The sequence below is a fragment of the Aythya ferina genome, assembly GCF_964211825.1.
Source record: "Aythya ferina genome assembly, chromosome: 6".
NCBI classification, from domain to species: domain Eukaryota; kingdom Metazoa; phylum Chordata; class Aves; order Anseriformes; family Anatidae; genus Aythya; species Aythya ferina.
In genome coordinates, this window is record NC_140303.1 from 23409954 (window position 1) to 23429985 (window position 20032).

Genomic DNA, 20032 nt, shown 5'->3' on the forward strand with positions numbered 1-20032 from the left:
TGAAATACATGAATATTTAAAACTTAATGAATCTGACTTTACAGCATGCTTTACAGCCCGGTTCACATACGTGAACAGTATTGACTGTTGGCCTCTGGATGTCAGCAGCGTATCACAAAATTCCTGTTGCCAGCCACTGTTTTCCTGCTACCTCCCAGAAATATCTGTGACTTGTGGTCTCTGCACACCTCTAGAACACCCAGTGCTTTTTCCTCTTATAAATTATTCACTTGCTCTGTACCAATTAGTTCTACCAGTTGCTAGGTTTGTTATCAAGTTAAGCTTCAAGACAAGAACCTGAACTCAATGAGTGATTAAAAATTTATTAGCAGAGATGATTAAATATGCAGATAGTCTGTGAAGCTTGTTCTTGAAACCATTATATTACCTTTTTAATACTAATGATTTGTATAATTAATTTTAAAAAAGCCTGAAAGTCTTTTAAAAAATCAGAGTAGGACATAAAAGGAAAGAGATTAAATGCAGAGGAGGCAGTGAACCTGAGTATTAAACCAGCTCATTCGCATGTATAGGCAATAAAGTGATTTCCTTACAGGGATAGTTTGTGTTATTTTTTTTCCCCCTATGCTAAGATGATTATTTTATTAATCTTTTAAGCAATTTGGGAAAATTCTACCCACTAGTGAGCTGCATTTTCAAAACAGAATTTTATTATGAACACTAAAAATACAGATTATTCCCCTAAACTTTATGGTAAAAAGCTAAACTGTGGTTTCCATGTGAAGTTGCAGCTTCCTCAACATTTAAGCATATGCTTGATTTAGGCACTCGTGTGAGCCCAGAGTTTCCATGGGAACCGCTCAGGTATGTTAAGGTGAGGCTGAAGGCACAGGGCCGCTGCCCTGGGAGCAGGCCCGAGAGGCAAGTTTGCCCGAGAGGAGCTGAACCTGGCGGTGAGAAGAGGCCGCTGCCTCTCAGCTGTGCCCAGGGCAGCAATCGGGCAGACTTGGGATAGGAGGCAGGTGGGACCTCCCAGAGTCCAGCTGAGGGAGAACTGGCCAACAGGCCAGCTGTGGAGGAGACAGGTCTGGGCTCAACTCCCACACACAAAAAAAAAGAAAAAAAAGAAAAAAAAAAAAAAGACTTTATTTCCCAGTAAGGGAGTAGCTGGAGCAGAAAGGTGGCCCTGGCTTTTTGCTTTCCTGAGGGAAGCGAGCCCTAATGGTGGCACAAAGAAGCTGTGGTGAAGGAAGGCATGCAGCTGGGCACCCGTTGCCCTGAGGGAGCCCTGGGGCTGGCTCAAGCCAACACTGGAGGCCTTGTGAGACTTTCCAGAACATTCTCACGTGTGGACACGAGCAATGTATTAGATTGTAATGACCCTGTGAGAGGGAACAGGAGGTGACAAGAGCTGGTTACAGGCCAGGGACATGAGAGAAGCTGAATGGTGAGCTGCAGTCCCTCCAAACAGCAGGGGCAGGTAGGAGTAGCCCTGAGGGTTCAGTCCCATCCCCTGGAGATGGAGTGTGACCCTTATCTGAGGGGAAGGAGAGCAGAAGCTACATGTGGCTCACAGTTTTCTCCCTCTTTCCTCCCAGCTCCGTTTCTGTGCTGCCCAGTGCAGCCCTACCAAAGAACATTGCTGAGGGAGCTTGCTATGGATGAAGCTTGAATAAAGGTGAGGGCCTACCGCAGTATCTCCTGGGGGCCCCTCTTTCAGCAGACCTTGTGCAAAAGAGGTTTTGAGCAGCCCCTGTACCCTTTGCCTCCTGAAAAGGTTGGAGTGACCCATCAGCTGCTACTGATGAGCCCCAGGATCTGAGGTACTGGTGGTCATAAGAGCTAGTGAGCATGCCCATGTTACAGCTGTATGCTCTGGGTGTGACTGGTGGTGTGTTTGGAGGAGGCATATGCATCAGAGTGAATTCGTCTCAAATGGTAAATGAAATTGTTTATACATGTATTTAGCTTAGGTTCATAGACTTTAGTGTGTGTGGAAAGGCCTTTTTTTCTATTGTCTTTTATAAATTTGAGTCTCTTTATTTTCAAGTACTAAGTTGTGCTTACTGTTCTTCAAACTTGAATTATGGTATGTTTCTAGACCTGATTATAGTAGGTAGCAGAATTGGAGCAGAGCACTTTGTAGAATGAGACCCACAGAAGGTATTTGTATTGCTGTTGCCACTGAATTTGCACAGTTAGAATTTCACAGTGGGGGATGTGTCTAAGTAAAAATGATTGTTCTTTATCCAAAATACCATGCCTCTTAGGTGGTGTGAAAATAGACTGTGACCTAGGAGCTTCCTTAACAGACAGTAATCCTGGAGGCATTTCTCTAGTCCTGTGGGAGATGCATCAACCCAGGTGTACAGCTTTCTTTTCTTGCTTTTCTCCTTGCTCTGAGCTAAGTTGAAACATCACTTTTTACAAACGTATTTCAACTTCCCCTTCCATTGTACTAGCTGACTATTTGGGGAAAGAGAAGGGGCACAGTACAGCATTACTTAAAACAAGCATGATGGTATAAAAAACAGGGGATGTTGAATGAGGTGCTTCCAGTTCTGTTCCTGGTGGCTGAAACTGACTAAGTGAATGAGTTCTTATTCTCGTGTTCCTGATGTGTTCCCAAGGGGGATCAGAAGTTTGGATTTTGTTGTTGTTTATTAACACCAGCAGAAAATTTCTAATGTGAAAACAACAACAACAAAAAACTTGAAAGAGAATAAACTTTTAATTTGAAATCTTTTTACCATGCAAGAGGAAGCAGGTGGGAGAAAATACATGCACAGGTTTCACAGACTTTATTTATTTACCCCCAAAGCTTAATTTGTTAGAGAACTCTGCAATTGCCAAATCCATGGTGTGTGTTGATTGTTTGAGCTCTGGAACATAACTCATGGGAAAAAAAAATCTCTGATGATGGATGTGAGGTCAGCTATTCAAACTAAAATACTCTCTCCTCAGTTACATGGTATAGGGCTGTGGTGCTCAGACCATATGCATAGTTAGTTATTTTTAGACATTTGAGGAGAATGTAAAGGAGGTGATGTGTGTAGGAGGGTGGAAGGGTAAGGAAAGAATTTTAAAAGAGATATTAACACTTGGAACAACAATGGATAATAAGCCACTGGAGAGAATTTCTAGCCCATATGCCTAACATCCAAAGGGGTTCACTTCTGTACCAAACGATTAATGAAGTCCTCATTCCTTATATGATGCACAGCACACAAACAAACACATGCGTAATGCTATACATTTCAGTTTGCTCAAGATAATATGTGTGAGCGTTGGCAGGATCAGAGTCAAAGATGTCAAAAATAACTTTAAGGGCTTGTGGAAATTCACAAAGTGTAATAAGGTGAAACTTCACTTGGTGCTGAAGTGGAAACTGTAGCTAATATATTTAATGATGGGCTGTGGTCACGGAGTTCACTGTGACCGAACAATACCCATCTCTATTTTTGAGGTAAATGAAGAGAAGTGTATGAAGTTGAACTAAAAATTAGGGATGTCTTTCCTATTTAATGCTTGTACATTGATACTGTTATTTGCATTTTTTTATTCTGTATTGGGGGGGGGGAGGGGGATCAACATGCACACAACCACCCAAAACAAAACTACCCAAAGCCTTCTTTATGAGCAAAGACTTGCAGTAGGAATCTATATTTGAAATGGCCTTGGCCTTGTGAAAATGTAAAATGCATGATACATTTGAAGAAAAATTTCCTCATTCCTTAGCACTGTAGAGTTGGGCACTAAAAAGAATTATCTGAGTAAGCTAATTGTTTCTGATTTTGTTAGTTCAAACGGTATCTGCCATACAGGTGGCCCTTAAAAGGGCCTCCCCATGGCAAAGATGCACAGCTGACTTGCATTACCCCTTTGATTAGGATAATGTGGCTGCAATAAATGGATTCTAGATTTTGTTGTATGATGAAGTGAAATTCTCCTTTGTCTGTGGAAATGTATTGCTTTATTTCAAAATGGAAGAAGCAGAAAACACATCTTAGCATGAACTTAGAAGCACAGGGAGGAGTGAACGTGCTTCTGTCATCAAGCTGATCAAAGGAGTTTCAGGAACTTAAACAATTAACATTCTTCTAGATTTTCAATCTTTTCCCTGTGTATGTAGCATTTTCCTAGACTTTTTTTTTTTTTACAGGTTTATCTATTTCTCTTTAAATAATTGACCAATTAAATATTTCATCTTTCTATAACTTATTGTAAAGAAAAAAGGAAAATAATTGATATTTTATAACAAGAAAAGCGTTGTTCGTTTGCATTTTTTAGCAAGTTTTTGATGTAATCTGGAAGCAGTATAGGTTCTGTAACTGTAGTTAATGAATCAAGTGCTGGAGAACTTGGTACTATATGGATTAATGAACATGTACTGTTCAGGATGCTTTTACAGTTGTTATGCTCAGAAAAATGTATGTGATGTTATGCAGGCTCTTCAAAGAGAAGTGATGGTGGAGATATTCTGCTATACAAGGTTGTACAGACAAAGAAATTGGGCTTGAGGTAACAAAGCCTTGTAACACTTCCTTTACAGAGGAGTGGATTGCCTTTAGAGCATATCAGACCCTGTGGGTAGTTCAATAGAAGAAAAATAAATAGAGAGTAAGAGCTCCTGAAGAGAGGTATGATGATGAAGAGGTGTGAGGAAGCGAGCCCCAAGAGAGCATAGAGAACTATGGCAGTTTAGCCAAGTTGACCATGGCAGCTTCAACACTGAAAACCCCTAAGAACTAAAAGAATAAATGATAAGATAAAGTGGAAGTGAAGAGACAAGAGAGCAACAACTACTCCAGCTGTTTTGAGGAAAAAGTCTTAATCAGGTTGACCCATGATTATGAGGCTTTCTTGCAGGAATGTGTATGAATTTGAAAATTGTCAGAGTCAGTCACCTGCAGAGTCTCATGGAACAGTTCCGAGCTTGTATAGCACCTGTGTTTTTACTGAGTAATTCTGAATGCATCACTCAGCAGTCTGATGTTGCAGGCAAAGTTTCATTCTAAGAAGTGTATGTGTTTGACTCTAATCTTGTGCCTTGCCTAACAAGCATCAGCATAAGTTGGAGACAGGTGCAGAGATGGTGAGACAGACAGAAGTGGACAGAGGCATGGTATGAGCCAGAACTATGGGGAGTGACCTAAGATGGGGTGACTAGCAGGACATCTTATTTCTCTTTCGCAATGTAGCACTGTTTGGTGATTGTATGTAGTTGTAGCTAAAATGTTGTTGTCTTGTAGTTTTTTCTAGGTTGTTGTTTATTATGTTGAAGATAAGTATCTACTGTACCTTGAAAGTTTCATTGGAAGTTTCTTGAAGTTTTGAAGTAGTTGAATGCACTATGAAGTTTTAAACTAAACTGTGCTATGATCTCTCTGCTGAAAAGTAGTGCAGTTTAAGAAAGATACAACAAAAAGTAGAAAGGTGGAAACCAGATACATAAGCATGTTAACTTTTAATAAAAAGAAATCATTCCAGGAGACCTCATTAAGCCAGGACGATATTCTAAAAGTGAATATACATGTTGACAGCTACACCCATAAATTTGAAAACTGCAAACATGTTCAGCATAAAAGCCATTTTTGAAAAAAGCTGTTGCTCTGCCCTTGTACTAATTTAAGAATTGTTCTTTCATTCTGATTTTTATAGTTTGTCTTCACATATATAACTGGGACAGTTTAAAAAATACTTTAAAGAATCTTTCATGATGTCACAAACTTCATAATGCAGATGATTATTTTTAAAAATACATGCATTACACAATGATTTGAGCTATCAAATAAGCTCAATAAACCATTCGTTCATTTTTTAAAGAAATAAAATGACCTGTCTTTAGAATGTACTGTATTTTTGCAAGGAACCTCTGTTTCCCAGGAGTAGAGATGTTGGTTTAAATATCTTGACTGCAGCATTAGTCTTAGGGAAGAGGTTCTCTTGTTCTATTAATGCTGCCTGAACATACAAAATCTTCAATGTGAGCATGAGATCTCAGACAGTCTCTTCTTTCAGTATATTTCTGTCAGTATATTCAAGGTGCGTGCATATTTAAGTTGGCTTCAGCAAAACAGGGACTGACACTACCACAGTTTGGAGAAGTGTAGCTGGTACAGAAAGACCGAGTACTCTGCTTGTGCAGACAGACTCCAAGGAAGAATGAGATACGACCAGTTGTGACCTCAGGTTTGTTTTTTCATTGCTGTGGGAGGAAGGAGGAGGAAAGATTCGCTTGGTCCGCTCTGTGTAGGTGGAGAGAAGATGATATTCAGAAGCTAGGAGAATTTTAAATGAAGATCAGTAATGAGAAGCCCCACCACAAACAATATGGGAAGATAGCGAAAAGTCTTCAGGTGACTGAGAGGAACTGAGCAGGGGCAAAACCTTGGGTTGGAATAGTTCTCTGGCAGTATGAAACATGAAATATGATTTTGTTTTGTTTTCTTTGAGTAAGATATTGTTTTTTGTTTACCATTCATACCCAGATTGTACATACACTATCTGTTTACTTATATCTTGTCATATTTAGCAGGGAGCTCCTAGGTTTTTCCACAGTCCTACTTTACATTTGCTTGAGAAGAGATTGTATTTCATGCTTAAATGTTTGTTACCATAGCTCTTCTGATGAATGGCTGATGCCATGTTGTCTTCCCTACTAAGAGACAATTATGAAAATAACCTTGGATTAAAATATTTTTCATAGAAAATGTGTTCCTCTGACTTCCTTACTGAGTGGTGATGTAGTAAAGAATGGGAGAGAGAAAGAATTGTTAATGGAGGGAGCTTTGAGATGAATCAGTAACTTGCCAGTAAAAGCAGAAGTTATGATAAAGATTTTGATACGTTCACTGAACTCTACTAGTGTAGCAGTTCAAAACTTTTGATAGGTAGACACTGTTTGCTTTGGTAATAAATGGAAGACCGAGGTAGAACTATAAGGTAAATCCGCAAGGAGTCGCATTAATACATGCGTGTTCAAATATTGATAAGATTGTGTTTAAGACCTTGTCTTAACAGCCAGAAGTACAGCTCTGCTGCTGAAGGCTTGTGAGGCACCTTGCACAGCTGAATTGAAATCTGCACAGAGGAAAGTTGTAAAAGCTACGGAGTTCCCAGACAAAACTGACAAAGAATCTTTCTAATGAGATTAATTGCTGACATAATTGTGCTGTTTCTGGCCTCTTTCAATCTAAATGAACATAAGCTCCTTAAACAGGCTTTTTATTAGTGAATATTAGTGGAACCATCTGGTAAAGGAGAATCTGTGCAAAGTCCTACTTTATTTCTAATTAGTGGTCTCAAACAGATTTTCATCTCTCTGATAATATGTGTATGTTATTTGAGGGTAGTAGGAAGAGGAGTAAGAATAAATTTCTTATCTAAATCAAGTGTGCTAGTCAGCAGCCGTTCTCTGTCAGTCCCAAGGCATTTATGCTTCCGGTGTATTGAATTAGATTCCTGCTTCAGTTTTACATTTTGTAACACATTCTGCTCTGGTATCTTTGCCGTAAGCAGGGGCAGGGAAACAACTCCCAATAGAAGTACATAAAAATACAATTTCTTTTTTAGGTGACAAATAATATTAAAAACAACTTATATGAATCCTTTGGTTTAGATACATATGTCTAGGAGATGCTTTATATAGTAGAAACCCAAGAAAATTGTGAGACTTGAGTAGTAGTGGCTTTGGCACGTTCTCTACAGCTGCAGCTTCCAAGATCACATAATAACATACACCATGGACTTCCAACAGCGAATCTTGCCTGTAACTTTTCAAGGTTTTTGAGCTTGGAATAGAGCCAGTAACAGACCCATTAAGGGTGACCAGCAGTTTAGGAAAAATGTTTTGTGACAGGGAAAGGACTAGAGTGATGCTATATGAGGATTAAAAAACACTGACATCTAGGAAGAGAGAAAACAACAGACTACAGTCTGTATTGTAAGAGCAATTTCCTTGCTCTGGCATGAACACTTGTATATTGCCCAGCATGTGCATTGAAAAACATCTTTAGGAGAAGGAAGAATAAAGGCTTGTTATATGATGCTGCTGAATATGGAGTAAATACAGTGATGAAAAATCTCTCTTGTGTAAGAATTTCAGTTTTCCTCTGTTAACTGAACGGCATTAGAGTTTTCTGCAGAGAGAGGTAACAAAGAGCAAGAGGTAAGGGCACATAGAACCATGTGTGTGTGGGGGAACCCAAAAAACCTAGGTATCCGTTACTGAAGGTGTCTTCCAGTTCTTGAGATCTGCCAATTTACTTGCTGTTGATCCCCCGAGACAGAAAGAAAAGAATTGTGCTTGTGTGATACATAGGGTTCAAGGAAGGAGGTGTGTTTTGGGTTGTCTGCTTTTTATTGAACATCATCTAGTGTCAAGGTGGTGTATCCAAAATATTACTGGTGTCCCACAGGCGATGTTCTGAAGTATAACCTATATACCGTGTACATCCTAACAGTCATCAGCAATGCACCAAATATATCAATGTGCTGCTAGTATCTCTAATGGCAGTCAGTTGTGGCTATTCCTACATATAGATAACTTTTTTTTTTTTTTTTTTTTTTTTTTTTTTTTTTTAATGCCAAAACATCTTATCCTTTGGGTAAGCATCCACATTCTGTTTTTATGCCAGGTAAAGGAGATATCAGTCAAATAAGTAAACAGTGATTTATACCTGGGCTAGCAGATTTTTAAATTATGCGTTATACCTAGAAGAATACCTTTTCATTTAATGTTGTTTTTGTGCAACACAAGCTGCATTTGCACTGAAGAAGAAAATAGATAGAGCTGGGCAACTGAGCAAATATGACCATATGGCAGCATATCGTAGTATATTCTTCCACATTATGATGTGGCAGCAATAACAGTAAGACTCCCATGTTATAAACTAGCTTCTATATCTAGGTATTTTTCTTAATGATGATTTAAAAAAAAATCACCCAGAAAAACTCACAGTATTAATTTCACAGTGTAGTCAAAACTACACTGTAAGTACGGTTCCTTGTTAAACCTCCTCCTCCTGTCAGGGTACTTACCTTCTTCCATTCCTGAATACATTGGCCTGTAACAGGAGGCATGGGAGGGTCTATTTGCATTATTTGAAGGCCAACATTTCTTTTTGGTCTGTCAGAGCACTTCATCTTCATGGGCTGCGTCTGGTCAGTTCTTAATTAGTTGTTACTCAACCGTCAACTGTTTCCAGCCCAATTTGGTCCCATTTATACACTTCCACTACATCTCAGGGAAGTTTTGATTCTTGTTATGTGGAAGGATTTTTTTGTTTTCAAACATGCTGTCTGATATGTTTACCAGTTGCTGTCTGTAGATGTTTGCAAGTGACAAGCAGTGAGCATGGTCACCTTTACCTCACTATTTCATTACAGACGTGGGCATAACTCTCCTCTGCTGGGAAAGAGAAACTAGGCAAGTTGGACTCTTTGTTTTGGAATTTTTTATATACCTGATTATATATTATTTATATATTATTTCTGTATACCTGATCATACTTATTGTGCTTTTCCCAACTCTCTGCTTTCCTTGAATGATGTTATCAGAGCTGTGCTTAGCGTGGAAGATCTGGGTATGTTTGGATTTACAAAGTCTTTTGTTCTCCCTTTCCTTCTTTGTGGTTCTTAATGCTCTATTTGCTTTTCTGACCTCTACTGAGTGTTGAGCTGACTTTTCTAGAGCAGTAATATCTAACTGGTGGCTCATCACTGCATGTGTGTGTTTCAGGTTATTTTTTTTCCATCGTGTTGAATTTAATGACACTTTTCTATCTATTTTTTTTTTTTATCTACTCTGGAAGCAATATGAGAGTTGATGTGGTCCTTCCTGGTGTGTTATCGGATGTTGTTCTCAATGTTGTCCAATGAAACTTGAAGAATGTGTTTTAGAACAGAAAACAAAATTTGGGATTACATTGTTCTGAAAAAGTCTGGTGAGGTAGTAAAGATAAAACACTGCTGGACAACAAAGAGAACGGAAATTAAAGAGGATTTATTGGAGACAGTTGGCTGGGCTGGCTTTCTAAATGAAGAAAGGTACTGATCCTGAAAAGAAAGGTACTGATCCTGAAAAGAATGGCTGACAAATCTAGGACATCAATGAAGAAAGCAAGAGTGGCATGAATGAAACTGTGTGGCTGGAAGGAAGGTGGAGCATGAGATGGCTTGGTTACCAAACAGTTTCAAAGTAGAAACTTTTTTTTTCTTAATTTAGTTCATGAAATCATTTGTGTACACTTTTCCAAATGATCTGTAAATGAAACTTCTAAAAATTGCCATTTCTAACTATTGCAAACTGCCGGTTTGAATGGGCTGCGAAGATATCTTTCCATCCGCTCCACTTCCCCTGCCACTTTCTGTTAAGATTGGATCCTGATGGATAGCATCATTTTGTCACATTGTGGCACTTTATAAATAACATAATGCAGTGATGTACAGTGCATTGACAATTGCAGTTTTAGTAGCTATTGGGAAAGCTAAAAATGAACATTTTCCATAATCTAGATCATTTATTCAGGCTGTCGGGTTTTCTGCACATCTCCAGTATGTATTCCCATAAGATATTAAAAAAGATGTATATGTTTTTATCATATTGTGTATACACTTTAGTAGGTGTAAAATAAGTTTACATTTCAAATGCATTTGTGCTGCTATCAGAGAAAAGCAAAACAAAATAAATTGATGCCAGGGGAAATGTCAGGCATGTAACACAGATTTGTTAAATAAACATTACTGTGTGGCATTAGCTAATGTTATTACTTTGTGTCCCTAGTGGCTCTTTTTTTGATTATCTGCATTTCTAAAGACTGTGCACATTTCATACACACTAAGAACAGAGCACACGAGTTCTGCTTACATGAAGGGCCTTGCAAAAACTTAATATTTTTTTTTTTTTCTGTTTACAACTCTGTTAAAACATGCTTACATTTTGGGTGTAAAAGAGATAATGGGAAGAAATATATTTATATATATATTAATTTAAACTGTATGGAAACTATGTGTAGGGGTAGGAAACAGCACAACAAATAGACTTTCAGGGATTTTAACACACAGAAAAGTATACTTTTCCTGAATATCTTTTACCAAGGAAACCAAAATAAAAGTCTAAATCAGAATTTGTTTAAAAGTGCTGGAGAAAGGATGGCATAGTCTTGCTTACAACTGTGGAAGATTATTTTATAACTTCCACTCAATATTTTACAGGTAAATGTTTCTAGGAGCACTGCTGAAGCCAACATACAGCACAGATAATGTTCATACATAGTGTAAACTTGGGAAGCCTTATGAAGTCTTTTTTAGATGGAAAATGTTTCTCTTGCTCTCTTCCCTCTCCTCTGTCCCTCATCCCTTCTGTTTTCCTTTCCTCCCTCTGAGACCACTTTGTACCCAAGTGTGGAGACTGGGGTTGCTTGTAGTGCCCCTGCATGACCGACTTGCATGAGCTGGACTTGTTAGCAATGAGTCACAGCAAAGCTAGCTAGGTGCTGGTCTGTTTACATGCTGCTAGTATTAAATTGGGCAATGGATGTATTTTTATTTAAAGAGTATAGAGCTAATATTCAGGGTTTGCATAATCAGCATATTTCAAGCAAGTCTGATGCAGAAAAGTGACTGGGGTAAAAAAGAGTATCAAAGCCGAATGTTGTAACCATCTGTTCAATTTATTTCATATACCATGTTGCTGGTCTTAGTCCAAGTCCAAATTGACTTGTATTTGTGCTACAGCTGACATCAGCTGGCCTTTTGGCTGCTGGGGGGGGGGGAGGAGGCAAGAGAACTGATCTCGAGCATGACTGAGATGGGCTGACTGGAGTTTTTAGAGGGGAAAACTTGCACTGGCGTTCACTTCTCCAGAAAGACAACTTAACTTGAAATCAAAATAGTATGTTGGGCACATGTTTAGTTGTCAGTACTTGTTTAATAGAGAAAGAGAAATTTTTTATTTAAGAAATAATGTTGACTTCTGTCTTGGCAAATCAATCTAGTATATCCTGCAGAATGAATCTTTACTCTGACTTAATGAAACCAATATTAGAAGTTACAAAAACGAGAAAGAGAATGCTGTTAATCTCTGGTGGTGAACAAGAAGATAAAACCTGAGTTTCAGGGAATTTTTTTTGTGTGAGTGTGATGAGGACTATTTGTATTCACGGTCTGACTTACTTTCCCTTCATCAGACTTGGTCTTCTAGCTAGTCTTGCTCTCTCCTTGTGGCAAGAGGGCTGACAAGGTGTTGTTATCTCCTCTTACTCTTTGCTCTTGACTTTCTGATCATTGCACTGTTTCCTGTAATTTCAAAATATCTTGGATGGGTACAAACCAAACAGCAGTCTCTCCAGTTTCCTTTCTAGTGCTGCCAAACATTAGGAATTCCATGCTACCAAGAAAATGGTTTGTCTCAGGTCTGAATGCTTCAGCTTCTGGTATATCCAGACCAAATATATTTTGAGGATTTTGACTGCCAAGATATGGCAATGGTCACTTAAGTATGTGCAAACGCCTTGTAGTTTTGTCAGGATAGGTGTGGCCTTCATGTAGGTTAGAGTGACTTGTTTTCCCCCATTTCATATTTAATTTCCAAAGTATAGAAGGATGGGAGCACTCCAATTACATCATTAAGGACTTTTGTCAGGAGAAATGTTGTCTAAGATAAGTGTGTTTCCTGTCTCCCCCGGTCCCTTGTGTTACAAGACAATCAAGCGAGAAATGATCACTCTGGAAAAATGTAATTGCCCCAAAGTTATGATATAGTGAGAATATGGCTTTATGATGGAGAGAGAGATGTCTAACTACAAATATTTGTTGTCTGTATCAGTTATGTTAGGGAGCATATGCGTGCTGGAAACCCTCTTGTAGGCAACATGCCATGCCTGTATGGACAGCTGCATCAACGCTTCATTGTACTGAACCTGTAATAGCTTATTTTAAAATGAAAACTTAAAAAACACTTCTGAGCCTGATCTAGCTGAAGATGATAGTTGGAATACCATTCATTTCACTGAGAGATGGATCAGTTTCTATAATATTCTTCTGTTGCATAAAACTGAAAATGAAGAAATTCAATGAGTTTTGCTTTAAGTATAAAACTAGCTGCCACAACTCCTAATTTCTAGGCTTATTTTCAACTCTTAGAAAACTCTCTGAACTATAAAATTAAACCTCTTTTTTATTTTGTCATTGTTAGCCCTATTAATGGATTCTGTTGCCTACTGGTAGGACTCTAATCCTAGCACCTGCCATTTCCCATAATTTTCCTGAAATTTATCATTTGCGGCATGTGGGAGACTCTTAAACAGTGACATATTTATCCTTAAGAAGCAGGTTTTGCTGGGGTTTATGCTTGAGTCCGTTTTTCTTATCTTTCTCAAATGGCCAAATTTAACTGATTTGAAAGGGCCTCATTTTAAATTACATTCATTCAGTGAAAACAGAAATTAACACTTAGAGACATCTATATGCTAATGACTGTAGCTCAGGGAATACCCTTCTAACCTTTTCAAAAGGAGTTGGTAAAAAGCCATTTCACTTGAAAGCAACTTAGTAAAAATGGTAGATTAATTAAATACAATAAAATTTCCCTAAAATCTTTATCCCATTTATCACTTATCATTATTTTTCCTTTTTACATGTGGTACCTTAGCTCCAAACCAAATGTTCCAGGATGCATTTATTAAAACTGTTTTTCTGGTGGCATCTATTAGAAGCTGAAAAACAGAGGTTAATAATGTCATGAGTTTTAGGAATGGCATGCAAACAGAGGTGAAAAAGCAACTTCATCTATCACCCTCCATAAGATACTAAGTGTATGAATTTTGGCAAAAGGGTCAAAAATGCAGCAGGGGGAAGGCTTCCCGATGCTAAGCAATGAACTGAACAAGAGGAACTCAAGCTTTCAGACCTTGTAAGTGCTGTGTATCTTTATCCATTAAAGAGTTATCGTAAATGCAAAATATGATTTGCTGCATGTAGGCATATTTACTATATATAGATGCAGTCTTTGTTCTTGACTCTGTAAGTGGTCAGAATTCCTGAAGAGGAGGACTGATGAGTATTGAATGTAACTTAGTTGCTTGTCCATGTTGGTGTTACACCTGGTAGCACCTGTGGTACTGCATTATGTGCAACATTTCTCAGAGAAGGTCACTGTTGTGTTTAAAGGACTTGCAGGTCCTTGCATCTTGTGTTCTTGTTTGGGGAAATAAAAAAGAAAAGCCTGTGGAAAGAGTTGCCCTGTTGTTCTTACACTGACTGCTGTTTGTTATGTGTTTTGTTGTAAGAGGAACAATTTCTGAGGAAAAGGCCTAAAAAGCTAATGCCTGAAGCCTCTTTGAAGCCACCCATCTGATTAGTCTTGTGGATCCTGATATGAAGTCAAACTAGGGTCAAATAAAGTATTAAGCCCTGGAGTAAGTTGTGTCTGCCCTAGGCTAGAAGCAATTTGCAACTCATACTTGGTTTAAATGTAATGGCAGTAAAAATCCTATTGAAACAAAATGTGGCAATTATTGCTCTTGAAATTCCAGTGCAGGAGAGACTGGAGGAAGGTCACAGATCCGTATTCGATTTACTGATGAAAATCTGTTAAAGTGATGCAAAGATTCAAAAGGATCATAAGCTTTAGAAATACTTAAGTAGGTGTGAGGGAGCAACCTCCTTTCCACTGAGCAGAAGAGGCCCAGAGCAGCCAGGGTGGCTGAGCTGTGGCTGCAAGCCCTGAGCAGCCAGGTGGGCATAAAAACTGCTCAGCTTTACCTCGAGAGAGAGAAACAAATACGCTGGGCAACCAGATGAGAGAAGATAGGTGGTGGCAGTCCCTGAGCAGAGAGGGATGCTTGTGACTTGAGGATTGGAGGGTGAGATTTTTCTGCAGGAATTGAGGGAGGAAGCTAAAAGAGTGGGTGATAGCTTCCTCCTACACAGCAAAGGCAGAGAGGCTGGGGATCTTTACACGAGGAGCTGCTAACAGGTAATGTATGATTAAAAAGGAATAACTGTGCCTTGAAGACACAGCAGAAGAGTAAGTGGGGTGTTAAAAAATGGCTTTTACAGGCTTTATTAGCAGCCTAACTGTACCCTAGATTTTTTAACGGTATCAGAAAAGTAATGATCTACACTGCTGTGTTTTTGTCCCCTGGACTGCAGAAAGACAGTTTTTAAGCAGCTGTTGCCTAATACCACAAAAAGCTAACATGACCTGGGATCAGAGCAGTTATGAACAACAGGATCTTTGTTTTTTACTGTTCCAAGTGGGAGTTGTTCCCTCTACTCTTAAGACATCAACTTTTCCCTGGGTTTTAATCAAAATAGTGTCTTTTTTAAGATCTTTCATAAAGGGGAAAAATCCCGTTTGAGCTGCAGCCTTTAGCAAATGTGTAGTAATAAGACATTTATATTGCTCAAATGTGTCTCAGTCCCCCCTATCTCAAAAGACAACTGCTGAAATTGCAGTTCTTTACCTAATCAGTTTTGGAAGTGGCACTCATTTCTTTCTGGCAGCCACCGAATAGCTATCTTGCACTGATTTGTTTCCAAACAAAATGTGATAACTCAATTTATTTTCTTAGTTTAAGGTGAGATGATGTCCTTCTTTTGGCCAGTAGGTACTTCAGGTTCTAGGTTGGTCTAGCTAAATAAGAACCTTGCTGTCTTGGCTGTTACATGGGGCACTCCAGAACTGTTAAAGCTGGAGAGGCAAAGCTTTGTGCTTGTTCTCTTACACTTCTCACATCAGTGTGTTGAGCACAGCAGGGAACTGTAACATACTCTGCTGCTGGTCTGCAGTCTGAGACTGGCTACAGGCTTTCAGCACTCTTCTTGCAAAAGGTGGTACTGAGAAACCAAACGATTTTAACCTGAACTATTTTATATGTTACAAAGCACTGGCAAAACGCTTGTTGGGTAAACAATATTCACATTTTAGAGGTGAGCATACTTCTATAGCCTGACTTTTTGTAGTAATAGTTAATGATTTTCAGTATTCTGCGTATGTTGTTTGAGATTTGTTGCACTCCTTGAGCTACAAGCTTTGAGTGCTAAGCCAGATACAATCATTTAGACACTGCAGTCACAGTACTTGTGTGAATGTAGGGAATGGGAGAAATATAAATTTTATAAACATTAGAAAATGAAAATATAACTGTAGTTTAAGTACTGTTTTCCATGGCTCTGAATGAGGGCTGCCAAGCACTTCTGTTGGCCTGAAAATATTTTGTGGCTACCGAGGGTGTAAGCCAGTGTGTGCGTGACTGCTCTAAGAAAACAACAAAACCACCCTCATTCATTGATCCTGCGTGCAAAAAATGGTGACAAGGCTCATAAAACATTGCAGAAAGGAAAAATATTGTTGGAAGAGAAAGCAAATAAAAAACGTTGCTTTCACTGTGCATACCATTCAATGCTAGCCTATATCTACACCGTGCTGCTGGTCAGGTTCTGTATGTCCATCACCTTGATTCTGAAAAAGGGCTTAATTATCCCCCCCAAAAACAAACAAACAAAACACTGAAAAATCCATGTGTAGCTTAGTTTTCTGGCTCATAAACAACTTCATTAAATGGGAGCTGACTGTCAAACCCCTGCTGAGGACCACTGACTACTCTCCACCGTGGGGAAAGGAGAACAAAAACAGAGGAAGGGGATTATGTAGGGCAGATGATGTGTATGGTCTTTGATCCAAGACACCAGAAACTCCTTTTTGCTGCTCAGTATTGATTTGGAGAGGGGCCTGATGTCCTTAGAGGTGTCCTTGGTGAGTCCAGAACAGCTCCATGTGCAGTGATAGCAGGAAGTCAGGGAGACGATGGATGTCAGGAGCTTTCAGAGCAGTTTTTTTGTTTGTTTTCAGAGGCTTGACTTGTCCCTTGCCCCATGGCACATGAGTGCCGCAGGACTGGTGTGGAGTTTTAAGTTCCCTGGAGGTAGTGGGGGCAGGCAACTGACGGCAGCTCCGTGTGCCCCGGGAAGTCTCCCCACGTCTGTCAGTAAATCTGCCCACTTCTGATTCACAGCCGTCAGTGTGCCAGACTGGGTCGCTTTCTCAGAGGTGTCAAACATTGCTTGTCTTCAGCCTGTGGTTTATAAAAGCAAAACCACATATAAATCCCTCTGGCACTGTAATAGAATTGGATTTGCAGGAGTTTAGTGAGCTAAAGAAGATTCTGCAAGTTGAGCAGGTATAGATTTAAAGCAATGGAAAAACCCGACTGAGGGAATTTCACAAATCCTGTTTGCTGAATGCATCAGTAAACCAATTGTTTGGTTTGTGACGGCATGAAAATATGGTTAGCTGAGATAGTTATCAGTCTTTGAAGGTTGTACTCCCTGCAGCAAGATCAAAATTGACTGAAGTTGACAGTTTATTTTAACGAAGATATTTTTAAACAGATAGCTATATTATAGTTAGCAATTATAACAGCATCAAGAACAGAATGAAAAGCCTATCAGAAACCTTCTGGGTGAAGATAAGTGTAAAATTTCAATCACTTAATAGTTTATTATAAAACTAAAGCAAACCTCTCTTAATGAAGTCTTATTTTCAGTTGGTGACACTCTGCTCTGCTATACCTGCACAGGTTGTGATATAGGCTTCTAAGCTAGAGCATCTATAGGCTATAGCTGGATTTGGAGAAAAAATGTTCTGTGGTAGCTTATTCTAACTACTAGCTGAAGTCATTTGTATCAAACAAAAATTTCAATTTAATTAAAAGGTTATTTGCTAAGCTTATTTGAAAAGTGTCAGTAGGATAAGGCTGTATCATATCTGCTTGTGTTGCTGGCTCTATCTGGAAAACAAGGTACTCTGTCTTCCTTCCCCCTTTGGGTCAATATGTAAACTGGCACTTCAGTTGTAAAGTTGCAAATCTGGTCTATATTTATAGATAGATGAGCTACTGGAAAAAAAACATGCTAGTCTCTGAAATTCACCCCTTTCAAATGCAGAACCCAAGGACTTGTGCATCCTCTTGTAAATGAAGTGAGTTGTTAATCACTATCTGATAGGTTCTTTCATTACCTGAGTTAATGTAGATACAAATGAAAAATCGTAATGGTAATCTTCAATAATATATAGTAGTAGTAAAGCTTCACTAGCCTCAGATTTTATCTGTATGCAAAAGAAACAAGAATGAAGCTGTATATACTACTTCTGTATTCTCTCAGATCACTGAGACTCTAATTAGAATTGAAAGTAAATTCCCTCCTTTTATACATTTTCTATGAAGCTTAATGTAGAATTTTCCATTGTAAATGCTCGTGTGTTGTTCCAAGAAAAGGTGGCTTTAAAATATATAAACAGCTACTTGTAGTCAGTACAAATAGGCTCCTGATACAGCTTCTAAACAAATTTAAGAATGTTTTCTTTTTTTCCCCCCTGCATCTTGGTTAAAGAAACCTCCATGTTAAATTGAACGTAATTTCAGCTGACTCACTTAAAAGGAAAACAATTAGTTCTCTTTGCTCTTTCACTGTATGTGAAACCATAAAATCCAAAAAGTTGCTTACTATAAGGTAGTCATTTAGAATATTAGTGGAATGGAAAGCAGCTCAGGCAGGGTGATGTGTGTTGGTCCTAAGATTGAGCAAACAGTTACCAAAGCAAGGAGAAGCAAAAAGGTTTCCTGCATGTGTAAGCAATACATTTAGATTGCATGATTTAAGCGCAGGAAGATGTTTAACATTAATGGACTTTTTCAAAAGATATGTTGCCTGATTAGTTCGTTTCTACTTGGTCCTTGCTGGCAGAGATTTATTTGTCTTTGCGCTAGGTTTTAGGTATTCTGTTGCTATAATAAGAGCACAAAAGTGCCTTGTAAGGACAAGGAAAAACACTCTCAGGAGGGAAGAAGGACACAAGGCCAACTTTGAAGGTTTGGGTCTCCAATGCTGTAACCAGGCACAGAGCCAAACATCCAACTGATATCCAGTGTATCACATGTAGGGGTGACAATAGGTTTGTAATCCAGCCATAACATCAGTTAATGACATAATCAATTAGAGTAATCTGTATTTTTAAGAACTATTTAATGAAAATACTTCCTTTGCTGAATTTCAAGGGTTTTAGTGTTTCCCTACAGGAGAATCTGATGAGTTACTTAGGAAAAGGAAAGCACAGGCATCCATAGGTTTTCATTTACATGTGGTATCTGTCATTGCACAACAGTATTGCTATTTGCGCTACTTTGTGTGACTGTATCATGGATATTTGGGTCCTGAGGCTCTCTCACCAAGTTATATCTGTTTATTTGGTCCTCCTCTGTGATTCAAACCATAGTTTACTGTCCCCATTTGTGTAATTCCTGTAGTGTTAGACAAGGGATGCAGAGTAGTGCACCTTAAAGTACTAATGTAAGGTCAGTAGTAGTGCTTTTAAAGACTGCTTCTAGGTAAGCTGTGCCAGGATACAGAAATGAAGGTGAATACACATTTAACACTGGAAAGTAATACAGTATGTATTTTACAATTAACATACTTACTATATTAGTTATATGGAGTGAAACTGATATTCATTATATGTTGGAGCATACTCTGCTAAGGATCTGGGAATTCTCTACATGACGTATGTTGAAAGTGTTATTGACATTACATCCCAGGGTGTTACTGGTGAATGGCATATCAATGCCTTTATGCCTGCTGTTAATTATTCTTAGTCTATGATTGTGCTGTGCTGAGATGGTGCTACCTACATACATTAAGTAGCATTTCTAGGCTTTGGAAGGAGGTGAAAACCATACCAAGCAAGAACTGAGTGGAAGAAAAAAGAAGCTAACTAGCCACAAGAACATATTGTAAATGCTGTGGGTCTTGTGAACTGTGTTCCAGACATAGTTTACAGAGATTTGATGCTGGTATTTCTGTTTGGTTAAAAAGACCATACAATATAATGCTACTTAGACCATATTTCCTACTCTAATTACAGTGGGAAAACTGCTCTTCAACATCGTTTGCAATATTTTGTGGAAACCTCTCTGTGCTTTTCAGGATAAGCAATGTAGGTGGTAATTTTCTCATCTTGATGTAAAAAATGGAGAAAAATATAACAAGAGATTCATGCAAGAGAGGT

General features: G+C 38.7%; 1 protein-coding gene across 4 annotated transcripts in view; it reads left to right on the forward strand.

The window, feature by feature from the left end:
* The first annotated feature begins 1750 nt into the window (after window positions 1-1750).
* FIGN (fidgetin, microtubule severing factor) overlaps window positions 1751-20032 on the forward strand; it is a 385491-nt gene continuing 367209 nt past the window's right edge. For all 4 annotated transcript variants that reach the window (XR_014694464.1, XM_084524066.1, XM_084524067.1 and 1 more), the window contains exon 1: window positions 1751-1899. The gene's annotated coding sequence lies outside the window, so the exon portion shown is untranslated. The remainder of the gene's footprint in view (window positions 1900-20032) is intronic.